Source organism: Lathyrus oleraceus, chromosome 5, assembly GCF_024323335.1.
Source record: "Lathyrus oleraceus cultivar Zhongwan6 chromosome 5, CAAS_Psat_ZW6_1.0, whole genome shotgun sequence".
In the NCBI taxonomy this organism is placed as follows: Eukaryota; Viridiplantae; Streptophyta; class Magnoliopsida; order Fabales; family Fabaceae; genus Lathyrus; species Lathyrus oleraceus.
Genome location: NC_066583.1, coordinates 430,782,454 through 430,797,370, shown reverse-complemented (window position 1 = coordinate 430,797,370; position 14,917 = coordinate 430,782,454). Strand labels below are relative to the sequence as shown.

At 35.8% G+C, this 14,917-nt stretch overlaps 1 long non-coding RNA gene across 1 annotated transcript; it reads right to left on the bottom strand.

The window, feature by feature from the left end:
* Positions 1–9,605: 9,605 nt before the first annotated feature.
* Positions 9,606–11,407, bottom strand: LOC127085248 (uncharacterized). Its single transcript, XR_007789045.1, has 2 exons — positions 10,954–11,407; positions 9,606–9,927 (listed from the first exon to the last, which is right to left on the bottom strand). It is a non-coding gene; the product is annotated as an uncharacterized LOC127085248 (long non-coding RNA).
* Positions 11,408–14,917: the final 3,510 nt, after the last annotated feature.

The following is a 14,917-nucleotide window of genomic DNA, read 5'->3' as shown; positions in this document are numbered from 1 at the left end:
GATACTCCTTACTCGAGAAGACATGTTGTGCATTGGCTTGGGCTGCTAAGAGATTGAGGCAGTATATGTTAAGTCACACCACTTGGTTGATATCCAAAATGGATTCAACCAAGTACATTTTTGAGAAGCCTGCACTCACTGGTAAGATTGCAAGATGGCAGATGCTGTTATCAGAATACGACATTGAGTATCATACCCAGAAAGCTATCAAGAGCAGTGTGTTGGCTGAGTACCTTGCTCACCAACCCGTTGAAGATCACGATGATAATGAGGATGAGTTTCCTGATGAAGATGTCATGTTCCTAAAATCCAGAGATTGTAAAGAGCCACTTCCTGAAGAAGGGCCTGAACCAGATTCTCAATGGGGTTTAGTATTTGATGGAGCTTCCAACGTTTATGGACATGGAGTAGGTGCAGTCATTATCACTCCAGAGGGTTCTCATATTCCTTTCACGACAAGAATTTGCTTTGAATGTACAAACAACATTGCTGAATATGAAGCCTGTATCATGGGTCTTGAAGAAGCCATTGACCTCCGCATCAAAAATCTTACTGTTTATGGTGACTCAGCGTTAGTTATCAATCAGATCAAAGGAGAATGGGAAACACGCCACCCTGGCTTGATCCCATACAAAGACTATGCAAGAAGATTGTTGACTTTCTTCACCAAGGTTGAATTGCATCACATTCCTCGGGATGAGAATCATATGGCGGATGCTCTAGCTACGTTGTCTTCAATGTATCAAGTGGGTTTTCCAAACGAAGTACCCTGCATTGTGATCAAGCGACTTGATAGACCAGCACATGTGTTTACAGCTGAGGCCAGTTTTGATGATAAACCATGGTACCACGATATCAAGCATTTCCTTCAGACTCAGGAGTATCCTCTTGGAGGAACAGAAAAAGATAAAAAGACTTTGAGAAGATTGTCAGGCAGTTTCTTCCTTAATCAGAATGTGCTCTATAAGAGGAATTATGACATGGTCTTACTCAGATGTGTTGACAAAAAGGAAGCAGAAATGTTAATGAAAGAAGTTCACGAAGGGTCCTTTGGTACTCATGCAAATGGCCACTCTATGTCAAGAAAGATGTTGAGAGCTGGTTACTACTGGTTGACCATAGAATCAGATTGCTACAAATTTGTAAAGAAGTGTCACAAATGTCAGATCTACGCTGATAAGGTTCATGTACCACCAACCTTTTTGAATGTGATTTCTGCTCCTTGGCCATTCTCAATGTGGGGCATTGACATGATCGGTATGATTGAACCCAAAGCTTCCAACGGACACCGTTTCATTCTCGTGGTAATTGATTACTTCACCAAATGGGTGGAAGCAGCTTCTTATGCAAAGGTGACAAAGCAAGTGGTGGTCAGATTCATCAAAAATAATCTCGTTTGCCGATATGGCATTCCAAACAAGATCATCACTGACAATGGCTCCAATCTGAACAACAAAATGATGGATGAATTATGTGAAAGTTTCAAGATCGAGCATCACAACTCTTCTCCTTACCGTCCCAAGATGAATGGGGCAGTTGAAGCTGCAAATAAGAATATCAAGAAGATCATTCAAAAGATGGTTGTTACCTACAAAGATTGGCATGAAATGCTGCCTTTTGCACTACACGGATATAGAACATCAGTCCGTACTTCAACTGGGGAAACCCCATTTTCACTTGTATACGGTATGGAAGTTGTGTTACCGATAGAGGTTGAACTTCCATCAATGAGGATACTAATTGAAACTCAGTTGTCAGAGGCTGAATGGTGTCAAAGCAGATACGATCAGTTGAATTTGATTGAAGAAAAAAGAATGACTGCCTTGTGCCATGGACAGTTATATCAAAAGAGAATGAAGCAGGCATTTGATAGGAAGGTTAAGCCGAGAGAATTCAAAGAGGGTGACCTTGTGCTCAAGAAGATGATACTATTTCACAATGATTCTAGGGGCAAGTGGACTCCTAACTATGAAGGACCCTATGTTGTCAAGAAAGCCTTCTCAGGCGGTGCTTTAATTCTTACAAACATGGATGGTGAAGAGCTTCCACGTCCCGTGAATACAGATGCAGTCAAGAAATACTTCGCCTAAAAAATGAAAAGAACAGCTCGCTAAGTTGAAAACCCGAAAGGGCGGCTTAGGCAAAAATGAGCGTCTCGGTGGACTGAAAACCTGAAAGGGCGGTCCAAGCAGAAATTAGAGACATAAAAAAACAAAGAGAATATTATCCCGGTAGATTGAAAACCCGAAAGGGCAATCTAGGCAAAAGTTAGGGATTTCAGGCAAGTAACTGCATAACAGAGATAAGATCATTGAAGTATCAGAATATTTTCAACAGTTCTCCAACTTTCTCAAGGCTGCAATACAGGTCAAAAGTGGAAGAGAGAATGATGTCATTGTAGTTCAACGTACCATTTTTCCACGAAATTACCATTTTCCAATTTGTAAAGATCTATGGAATCACGCTATTGGCTGATTACCATCCTATCAAATCAATTTGAGCCTTTCTATATTTCTTGGCACTCTTAATTTTCATTTCAATTTACGAAAGTTCTTTTACTTTGACAGATATGTTTTGAAACAAAAGTTTTGAATTAAAAACAGTTTTTGAAAACTATAAAGATTATTTACTTTGATTTGTGGACATCAATAAAAGGATTGAGACATGCGGTCCCAGTAATTCTAAAATCATGTGATTCCAACTAGACATGTTCATGTTACTATCCTCATATGTATATGATGAAAAGATCTCCACAGGTGTCTTGGCAGTAATATTTCTCCAGCAGAGGTTGTGATTCTGGATATCCCTAGTTTTGCTTCCTAGTTTTCCTCAAGAGATCATGCAAGAAGTATTTCAAGAAGATTGTTCCCTTCACTTGGGGGATGAAGACTCCCCGGTTAATTGATCATGAAGACTTTGATCCAGGTTTTAAGTTACAGATTTGGCCTATGGGATTACTACAGGTATTTCCCCAGTAATTTATTAAGGAGGGATCAACAATGTCCCCAGCAGAGGATGAGAAGGAAGCTTTGATTTCCCCGAGCAGGAGTAATACAGAGGTCTCCATCCCTCAGCGAGTGAAGAAAGTTGATATTCAGAAACTACAGGGAATCTCCTGTTGTTCTCTGTCCATTCAATAGAAGGATATGTCTCCTCCTCAGTAATGTTTTGTAGTAAAGAAGAGTGTGTTGCATTTTAAGCAAATTCAAGAATTACAGGATTCCTCCTGAATTCTCATTTACATTCAAGGGTCAGATATCACTGTTCCCCGGCAGAGTCTCCTAGAGGAAAGATCTCGTAACCAGATATCGGACACCATAATCCCCTGCAGAGTCTTCAGATACAGAAAGTCTCCATGATAATTAAAGCAAAAAAATCAAGGATAGATTTCCCCTATATTCTTATTCCCTGGAAAGATACCACCTATCCCCAGCAGACTTTATCCCCAGCGGAGTCTTCCAGAAGAATAATCCTTTCTGCATTATCAGCAAATTCAAGAATTGCAGGACTTCTCTTACAATATCATCTTATTTCCAGAGGATAACACCTTGTATCCCCAGCGGAGTCCTCAGAAAGGTCCAATCCTCATATACCTCACAAATTCAAGAACCACAGGGAATCTCCTGCATTTTTGAAGTAGAAGGCATCTCCATTCTTCTACGGAATCCTCAGCAGAGACAGACTTTTAAAGAAACCTGGATATGGTGCTCTTGTACCAATTCCCCAGCAAGTCTTTGTACTACTCCCTAGCGAGTCTCAGTGCAAATCTCCAGCAAGTCCTTATGCAGCTGTTAACATTTTTAGTTATTCCTAGTTTTGTCTGTCCATCATGCATTCATTACTAAATATTCATGCATATCTATGACATATCATGCTTGCATTCATATGCACCTTGTTTCCTTGTTTATGTTGTGGGTTGAGTCAATCTCTCCATATAGAGTATCCTCATAAGCAGCAAAATACCTTTTATTGGTCATGTTCCCCACAGAGATCTATGCCTCGTGGAAGATGGTTGTTTCAGTTGTAAATCCTGATGAGTTCATTCCTCTTCAGTTGAAGTCTTGTTTGACCGTTTCATTCTAGTTCTATCCTAGTTTGAACCTCGTGTCTCCAGATAAAGCTCAGAAATTGCCAGTAAAAGAAGGCAACAATATAGTCTTTGTGACTCTCATTCAGTAAAACAGACATGACAGATATTGTGTCCAAGTCCTTTATACCTTCATCTTTGAGTTGGTACCCGTTACAAACTTGAGTTACCTACATCCATGAGTGGTAACCTTTGTTATCCCTCGGATAAATTAATTACTATCTCCATCTATGAGTTGATAACATCCTCACAGAAAGTTCCATGGTTCTACCTGCAACTTTGAGCTGGTAGCGTGCTTTCGTCTTTGAGTTTAGCACAGATTTCCTTTTGATTCCACCTTTGTCTTTGAGTTGGTGAAGTACCTGCAACTTTGAGCTGGTAATATGCCTTCATCTATGAGTTAGGTACACTTTATCCTGTTACCTTCATCTTTGAGCTGGTAACGTGTTTTCGTCTTTGAGTCAGCACAACTTTCTTATGTTTCCATCTCCGTCTTTGAGTTGATGGAGTACCTTCATCTATGATTTAGGTACATAGTGAGCCCTCATCTATGAGCTGGTAGTATGCATTCATCTTTGAGCTTGCACAATTTTCCTGTGATTCCATCTTCGTCTTTGAGTTGATAGAGTACCTTCATCTATGAGTAGGGTACGTTTGATCCTTGTTGAACTGATAGTGTGCTTTCATCTTCGAGTCTGCACAGATAACTTCTGATCCCATCTTCGTCTTTGAGATTGAGGGAGTACCTTCATCTATGAGTCAGGTACATTTGGTCCTTCCACCGTCATCTTTGAGTCGGTAATGATAAACATCTCCAAGAGAATATGTTCTAAATTCTTTTAAACACCTTTGTCAATGAATCGGTGGTTGCCTTCAACTTTGAGTCGGCATTTCTCTGTCTACCTCATCAATGAGTTGGTAGTGTGCATTCAACTGTAAGTCTGCACAATGATCCTTAGATCTGATTCTTCATCTACACCATCATCAATGAGTTGGAATTTGATTTCCCTAGCAGTGTTATTATCAATCTTTTGAAGCTTGCCTTCAACTTTGAGTTGGCATGTCCTGTTTACCTCATCAATGAGTGGGTAGTGAGCTGTCAACCATGAGTTAACGCAGTTGGATTCTTATACCCTTGTTATACCTTCATCCTTGAGTTGGTATTCATCTTTTCTGTTACCTCCATCTTTGAGTTGGTAATGTACTATCACATCAGTACTCTTGTTATATTGATCTTTTCCCACTTTCATCTATGAGATAGTGATGTATCGTCAACATTGAGTCGATATCTCTTTTCCTCCTATTTTCCATCTATGAATAGGTAGTGAATCTTCCCCAGCTGAGTATTCTCAGTGTTTACCTTCATGCATTGAGTCGGTGTATGTCCTTCCCCAGTAGAGTTTGCACTCCTGTGTCTCTGTGTCTGTCTGTCTTTTGCATCATGCATACATGCATTTGCGGTCAAATTTTGTGGCGTTTGTCATATTTAATTACCTTACGCCATTCGATAGCCTCCGGCTATCTGGCCTAAGTTAATTAAATAGGGGCATCTGTCGCACCCCAAAATTTGACTTTGGCTTTGTTGACCACATCTTGATTAATCTCATTGTCTCGTATTCATCTCAATTTCTTAAACTTCGCGTGACAACTGGTTTGATTAGGTTTTGTGTGTTTTCGTTGCTTACCGTGTTGTATTTCGTTGTTTTAGCAAAACCTGGCCGATATCGTTGCCTCGTATTTATCTCGCTTATCTCTGTTGTACGTGGCATCGCTTCGATTAGGTTTTGTGCGTTTTTATCTATTTAATTGTTTGTTTGTCGGTATTTTGACTGTATTTCGAATATATTAGAGTTTTCGTATTATCCGATTATTTGTGATTGTGTTTGTCAGCGTTTTCGTGATGTCGTGTTGATTTTATTATTGCCTAGGGTTGTTTATTTAATTACGTGTTGTGCCGTGTGATTTAATCGAGTCTGTTTGAGTCGTGTTGTTGATTTTACTGGTTTACCGGTTTACTGGTTTATTGGTTTTATCAATTTGTCTGTTTTGCTGTGCAAATTGTCATCGTTTTTATCGCGTTCGTGTCGCTCGATTTTATCGTATTTTAATCGTGTGCTGTTAATATTATTTGTGCTTAATATTAATTGTGTTTAGTTATTAATTAGTTTATTTAATTAGGATTAATATTATATTAGTTTATTATTATTATTATATAATATATAAATATATATTATTAATTTATGTTAGATATTTTTTAGGTTTCTTATTGTTTAAGTAATCTAAATATATATTATTAATTTATGTTAGATATTTTTTAGGTTTCTTATTGTTTAAGTAATTTAAATATATATTATTAATTTATGTTAGATATTTTTTAGGTTTCTTATTGTTTAAGTAATCTAAATATATATTATTAATTTATGTTAGATATTTTTTAGGTTTCTTATTGTTTAAGTAATCTAAATATATATATATATAGATGTGGTTAGTAAGGAAAAAAAGAAGGTGGATCAGTAAGGAAAAAACGTGAGGTGAGAGAAACAGAGAATTGAAAAGAAATATTTTTCCAAAAGCATTACCGTATTTCACTTATTCTTCATTTTCGGTAACCCAAAATCGTCCCGATTATTCACCGAAACACAAAACCGATTTCATATCTTTGAAGTTCGTTGAGTCCAGGTCACAAATATCCAAGGTTCATTTCATTCCGGCGTCGTTTCACCGATAAAAAGCGACGTTGAAGTCAGGTACTCACGAAGGCAGCCAGCACTGCGTCGGTGACGGTTTCCAGCTTTCGGTCGATCATTTGGACGATCAGAAGTTCATCCTCTTCACACAAGGTAATATTCTTCACTTATCTCTGAAATCGGCAAAATTCCGACTTGCCGACATGTATTTTAATATATTATTTATCTAAATATATATATATATATATATATATATATATATATATATATATATATATATATATATATATATATATTATTTTTGTCTATTATATATCTAAATAAATATATATATATATATATATATATATATATATATATATATATATATATATATATATATATATATTATATATATATATATATATATATATATATATATATATATATATATATATATATAGATATATAGACAAATAATATATATATATATATATATATATATATATATATATATATATATTATTTTTGTCTATTATATATTATTTGTCTAAATGTACATATATATTATTTTTGTCTACTATATATTTATTGTCTAAAAATAATATATATATATATATATATATATATATATATATATATATATATATATATATATATATATATATATATATATATATATATATATATATATATATAGATATATATATATATATATATATATATATATATATATATATATATATATATATTACTTTTGTTTACTAAATATTGTTTATCTTTTATTATTATTTTGCATATATGTTTTATTTAAATGTTAGTTAAATTAATTATTTGTTTAAATGTTTATTTTAATTAAAATTATTTATATCAAATGTTTATTTTTGTCTAAAGTAAAGGTTTATATTGTTTTTTTATATTTGTTTATGTTGTTACTAACCGTTTCGTTTCAGTTTCAGCTCGATTAACTCCACTAACTATTCGTAATACTAACTATTCATAGCTAACTGTGTTGTAATAATTTACTTTCTCGCATTTTTTATTTTCTGTATTGTGTGTTTAATCGTATTGTTCACGTTTTATGTTAAAAAATCGAAAAATCCAAAAAGAGAAACCCGATGCGATTCCAACGGTCGCCGTTTAAGAAACCTTTTTGACACACTTATAAGCTTACTCTTGGGCTTTCCTGTAATGAGCCCATTTATTTATTTCTTTAGGGTCTAGGCTCGTTCAAATCTAAAATCAACAAAACAGACTTTCCCCTTTTCTTTTGGGAGAACTACGTGGATTCTGATTTCTCCATTGCGCCTTGGAGATACGTAGGCATGAAGTCTACGACTTTATCGAGTCCAAAAAGCAATAAAATCAAGTTCTTTTCTCATCTCCCCAATCAAACGATCAAAGCGAAAAAAGCAAAGCATTCACATAAACATAAGCAAAAAGGTTCCTGTGGAGTACCGCAGATGTAGAGGGTGCTAATACCTTCCCTTTGCATAACCAACCCCCGAACCCGCAACTCTAAAGGGATTTATCGTTATTTTTCCCTTCCTCTTTTTGGATAAAATAAAAGACGGTGGCGACTCTTGCATTTAAAATATTTTTCAAACGGGTTAAGTTCAATCAATACTTAATCTCGTGAAAAATCCCGCCGCGACAGTTAGTATTTAATCTTCTTCTACCTCAAATACCTGAAAAGCTTCCGCAATTCTTGTATTCAGATTAAATAGGGGTAACTGTTGTACCTCAAAATGTTTCCTCTCCTTTTCATCTTTTCACTCACCCCTTAACTTGAGAATCATTTTCATACGCTCATGTTTCATTCATATGCATTAAGCAGTCATCCATACTTAGTAGTTAATCATTATGGATTCAAAGTTCTGGGCTTGCAAAGCTAGGGTTTTTGGTGTGGATGAAACTCTAGAGGTTTGGCTTGGATATTCATCTGATCATAGGGGATGTGAAATCTAGGCTTTATCTTTGGGACTTGAATTCAACAAATTTCCATCATGGTAATCTTCAAGGGTCTCAAACCCTAATTTGTTGATGGTTTGGTGTTGAAGCTTCATGATTGTTCCTTGGGTCTTATCTTGACTTCTAAACCCAAGTTGGGGGGTTCATATGTTGAAGACTTTATTGGGAAACATCCTAATCCATCCAAAGGCTGTGATTGAAAGAGGTGTTATTGAAACCCTAATCACAGATAATTGAAGGCTCTTGCCTTACATCTTGGTAACTAAACCTACATATCTTCCTGGTTCTTTCAAGATCATGTCTCCTATTCATATGGTGTGGATAACTAGTCCTTGGTTCTTGGGGTCATGCTTGCACCAATACCCTGATCTTTTGGGCTTTGGTTTGTTTTTTATCCACCAAGGATTTTTAAACTGTTTCTAGGTTATGATTATGGGTTCATATGTGTTTAATCAGGATTCATGCCAACCTACACAAACTCATACAAGAAAACCCTAGTTTGGGATCTACAATTGACTTTGGTCAACTAGTTGACCAAAGTCAATCACTTTGCATAAGCCATTTTCAAGCCCATTCTCAATGGTCCATGTCTTGATCCATTCTCTATACCATTTCTGTTCGGTTGTTAATTGTTCATTCTATTCAAACATAAACAAGTTCCACATATAGCTTTCAACCATTCATTCAAACATTCAAGTTAGTTCCCCAAATGACATTCAATACTTTTCAAACTTTCATTCATCAACCAATTCATGCCAAGTTTAATTCATATTCAAAATTCCATTTCAAAATTAATTCAATATACTTTCCATTTAATGACCAAACTAGCACTCTCATTTTTCAAGTTAATTCCATTCCCATGCTTCCTTATTCACATCCAATTACATAAACTAAACAATTTCATTAATAAACCATTGATTACAATGTTCAAGAAAATTACAAATCAATACACAGTTTTTAAACCCCACAAGCCAATTCTAAACCACCTGAAACGTTTCCATTACATACATTTTATGACCATTCGATGTTTCAAAACAAATCCAATAATCCTGCATAATCGCTCGTGTAGATCCTGCAACAGCCATGACAGAAGCCAATGCACCCGCATTCAAACACATCAATATAGAATCTTGCATTACTCATCATCCTGTAGAGCTAACAGATTGAGCAACAGTTCCAAATATGCATGACCAAGCAAAAATCCTACACCAAACATTCACATGAATAATAGTTCAGTATGCACAATCTCATGGCAAGACAAACCATTTCACAGCAATGGCATGGAAAAACCTTTCTATAACACAAGCAAACATGGGAATCAGGTCATTCAGTTTAGAACTTACTTTAATTAACTTTTCTTTCAACAACACATTAAATTCAACTTAACATATTAACTCTAACTGACATTTTCACTTAGTATCATTTGACAGCAAAAGTTGAAAATCCATGTAAACAACACATTTATCAGGAATCAGGATACATAATTGCAAAGCAGTGAACATTAACTAAACTCGTAGTTTCAAATTTTCTTCCTAACTAACTATTCTGTCATTTAACTGAACTAACATTTCCATTCTAGAACATTTGAACTCACATTTCGAATTAGTTAACTTTTTTTAATAGCAAAATTCAGTTAACCATTTAACATTCAGTTTCAATTAACATTTTCTCTAATAGAATTCACAAGCAGAACTAACATCTTACCAACTTGGAACAATTGGAAATATCAATTGAATTAGCTTTGAACCATCATTTCTTTTTCATCCGCTAATAGTAGGGTTCATCCACACTCCACTTAACTGAAGCATCTAACAACTAAACTAACATAACTTCTAACAGTTCACTAACCTCTAACTGTTTTTTTCATTTCAAAGTGAATTTCATATGCATTTGAGATTGAGTTTCTAATAAACCCCAACAAACTGTCCTAATTGCTTCCAAATTTGCCCAATTCAGTTGCAGCATCGAAACCTCTATATATTCCATTATCGAAAATCACTCTGGAGTTTTTCTCAAAACCTCATACAACTCTCAACCTTTCTCTGCGATCTCTCTCTCCTACCCTCACCACACTAGAGCTCTGAATCTCCATTATTGTTAGAGTCTCAACGTCTAAAACTCTAAACAACCGAGCTAAACTATCTCATCACTCACGGTTCGATTTGGAAGAAGGATCAGAAAGTAGAAGAAGCAAGGAACATCAAAGAAATAATAAGTATCGTGTATTACCTGTTTTTTAGGTGATTTTATTCTATATTTCGTCTTCTCCGATCAACATTCACCGAAATAGTTCTCCGTTTCGGAGGTAAATATTTCCTTCTCTGTTTGCCTCAAAATCAATCACCAATGTGTAATAGATCTTCTTGGTATCATTAATCCCATGGTTTGTGAGAGAATCCCTATTTTACCATTTAATTTGACTTTGACATGTTAGGGTTCTTGACTTAACATTTTCGATTGGACCGATTCAATAATTTTTAGAGTGTTTCATGGCCATGTATTAGGGCACAAAATAGAGTAGAATGATGGTTTCGGTTTGAGATTTCGTGATGTCTCCGCCGCCGAGAGAGCCTCTGGTGCGGTGGAGACAGTTATGAGAGAGAGAGAGATGAGTGGAGGGAGATGAATGGTCATTAAGTTCGTTTGTTTTTAACTGGTGCTTTTCACATGTGTCATAACTCACTTTCCATTGGGCCACGTGAAGTAAGATTTCTTGACTATGCAGGCATTGGTCCCTAGGCTGAAGATCCCTTTCCCACTTCAGCATTGACTTTCTCCATTCCTTCGGCTTTTGATTTCTAAATCTTGGCGGGCCTAGGTTTGGGCCCAAGGCAAATTGTTCATCAACGTACACGTTCCAGGAAAACACACCCCCTTATCCATTTGGTTTCAGAATGGGCCCAAGGGATTGGGCCTCTGCGCCCATAATCATTTGAACATCACCTTCTCAGTTCTGCACCCCCCGACTTTGTGTAGCTTAATCACCATTTAATTCTAATTTTTAGCTTAATTAGGATTAATTCTTGTTAATCTTTTTTGCTTAGGACTTGATTAGAATTTAGAACTAATTACTTAGATTTTTAATTAGACTAAAATTAGGATTAATTAGAATTTTAATTGATTTTAGAATTTAGTTTAGTTTCTAAAACAATTAGGTTTGGAAATTAATTAAAATAGATTTTAGAACTTTATTGATTTTTAGGTTCTAATTAGAGTTTTGATTAGGATTTATTTTTTGTCCTAATTTAATATTTCATGTGAATTGACCATTTTTCCCGTAGGGTTATTTTAGCCATAAAAATACATGTTCCTTTAGGATTAGAATTAACTTAGAATAATTAGCTAGTTTAATCAAGTTGGTTTTTCATGAAGTGTCTGATTAATGTGACTTTAATTGTGGCATGATCCCCTAGGAGTAGCTTGTGCATAATTGCAACCCTTAGATTAGATTAACCATACATTTTCAAGCTAATTCAAACCCTCGATTCAAGTTGATCAAAAGCAATTTTGATTGACTAAATCCTTTGATCATGTATAATTTCATAGTCTAATCAATTGATCAAAAGTACCTTGATCACTTGATAAGACTATTTTTGTAATTTGTGGATCTCAAAGCCTCAAGTTCATACTTTCATACAAGGCGTCCGAGTCAAACCAATCAGTGGATTATACAAGGCAAATCAAAGGTGTTTCTTTAAGATCTTGTCAATCAAGGTTAAAATTGTGTGACACGAGCCTTAAGAAATAGAGAATCAATAAAAGTGGAGAATTCTATTAACTCATTTTGAATATGTTTTGGTACGGGACGAATGACCCAGTTGCTCATCGTATTCACCTCTAGTCATACACTTTAGCACAATTCAAATCATATGATTCTCAAGTCTCTCCCTCCAAAGCAGTAGTGCAACAAATAGAAGACTTCGTCAACAACTTATCAATCATAATTCAAGTTTATGACACATGCTTTAAGAAATAGAGAATGAATGAGAGTGAAGAATTCTATTAACTCATTCTGAATGTCTTTGGGTATGGGACGAATGACCCAGTTGCTCATCGTATTCACCTCTACTCATAGGCTTTAATGTAATTAGAAATCGAATGATTTATAAGGTCTTCATCATCACAAGGAGCAACAAGGATTCTTCTCCAATAACTTGAAAGTTATGATGAGAATCACATGCCACGAGATTTAAGTAGTAAAGAATGAATGGGAGTGGAGAATTCTATTAACTCATTCTGGATATCTTTGGGTACGGGACGAATGACCCAGTTTCTCATCATATTCACCTTTACTTATAGACTTTAGTGTGGTTCATATCAAATGACTGCCAAGTATTCATTCTTAATTATCATATATCATACCTTTGGCCCCCTTAGTCACTTACTGTTTTCAACCCTATTGGCCTGAACTACGAAAGCTCTGACTTTCTCATTGCACGGTAAGAATACGTAGGCATGAGGATTCAGATTCTCTGTGAGCTACCTTATTTATTTCTACCTCATTCTTCATTCATCAATCAATACCATCTTTTTGAGATCAAATACATTTTTCCTTGGATTCCATAATCAATGATTCCTTTGAGTCAAGAGATGTTTGCCTTGATGCCAAACACTTAATTCTCCTTGTTTTTGGTTATGATAATATAGTGGGTATGCCTAGTTTCCTCCACATCTTAGTCTGTATCTCTTTTACTCTTTGGTTCAGAGTTTATTCCTTCATGGATCCAAGATACCATTCTTCTTTGGTTTCAAATTGTTTGTTCCCTATAGTGATATATTATTCCTTGTACTAAACAACACTTTCTTGTGGGTCCCATACCTACCATTTTAGGATATTTGTCCATCTTGAGAACTAATAGATGTTTTCCTTGATGCCAAATACCTAATTCCTTATTTTGTGGTTATGACAATACATTGGGTAGGCTTATGTCCCTCCACATCTTAGTCCTACCACCTTTACACTTGGGTTCAAAGTCAGTTTGCCTTTATGTGTTCCCATGTTACCATTGAAGCTACGTGAATTATATCCGAGCGCATCGTATGCTCAAAGATACAACAGAGTCTCCATCGAACTTTATTTATTCCCGAAGGAAAGGGAAAACTCGATAAAACCCGGGGGGAAGAGAAATGGGTAAGGAAGTCGGTTATGCAAGGGGAAGGTATTAGCACCCCAAACATCCATGGTACTCCATGGGAATCGTTTTGAATATTCTTTGCAAGAATAGATGTTATTATCTGAAGATTACTCGCGAAAAAGGAACGGGGGTTTATAGATAATTGTGAAAAAGGTGAGATATAGATGATTGAGAGAAAATGAAAGTTATAAATAATTGTGCTCGCTAAGGATTTGGGCCCCCCGTGCCTATGTATCCTCATTCCTGCAATGAGGAAATTAGAGCTCCGTAGTTCGTGGAACTAGGACAGATGGGTTAGTTATTTTTAGTGGACAGTATCAACGTTCGCGTTCTACTGGCGATTGGCTTGTATTCTCGAGCATGGGAGCTTTAAGCGTTTGTCTGTTTACGGTAGAATGGATGAATTTGGATCGCACTCTAGCAGTTAAACATTGCTTGCTCACTTACGGAGGCTTAAGCGTCGTTCACGGTAGAACGAAAGTAACAAGCCCTTTCTGAAAAGGTTTTAAACTGAAAATGAAGCCCAAAGGCAAAACTGAGTTTGATGAGGTGAGTTTGATTTTGTTCTGAAATGAGAGTTATGATTTGAATCATACTAAAGTATATGAATGGAGGTGAATACAGTGAGCAACTAGGTCATTCATCCCGCACCCAAAGATATTTAGAATGGGGGTAGGAATTCTCCAGTCCCATTCTTTCTCTATTGCTTAAGGCTCGTATCGTACAATCCTAATCGTAGGGTTAATTGTTTTTGAGTTTATTTACAAAATGGTTTTAGTTTTACTAGGAGAACAAAAGGATAGAAAGTGAACCCTGAACGGTGGAAGTCTGCTCTTCAGTCTGATCTTCAATCTGTGCTTGAATCTGTGTAGAAAGACTTATCAATTATTCGATTTAAATTTCACTAAAGTCTATGAATATAGGCGAATACGATGAGCATTGGGTCATTCGTCCCATACCCAAAGATATTCAGAATGGGGGTAGTAATTCTCTAGTCCCATTCCTTCTCTACTACTTAAGGCTCATGACGTGAAATTTGCATCATAATTGATGAGTGT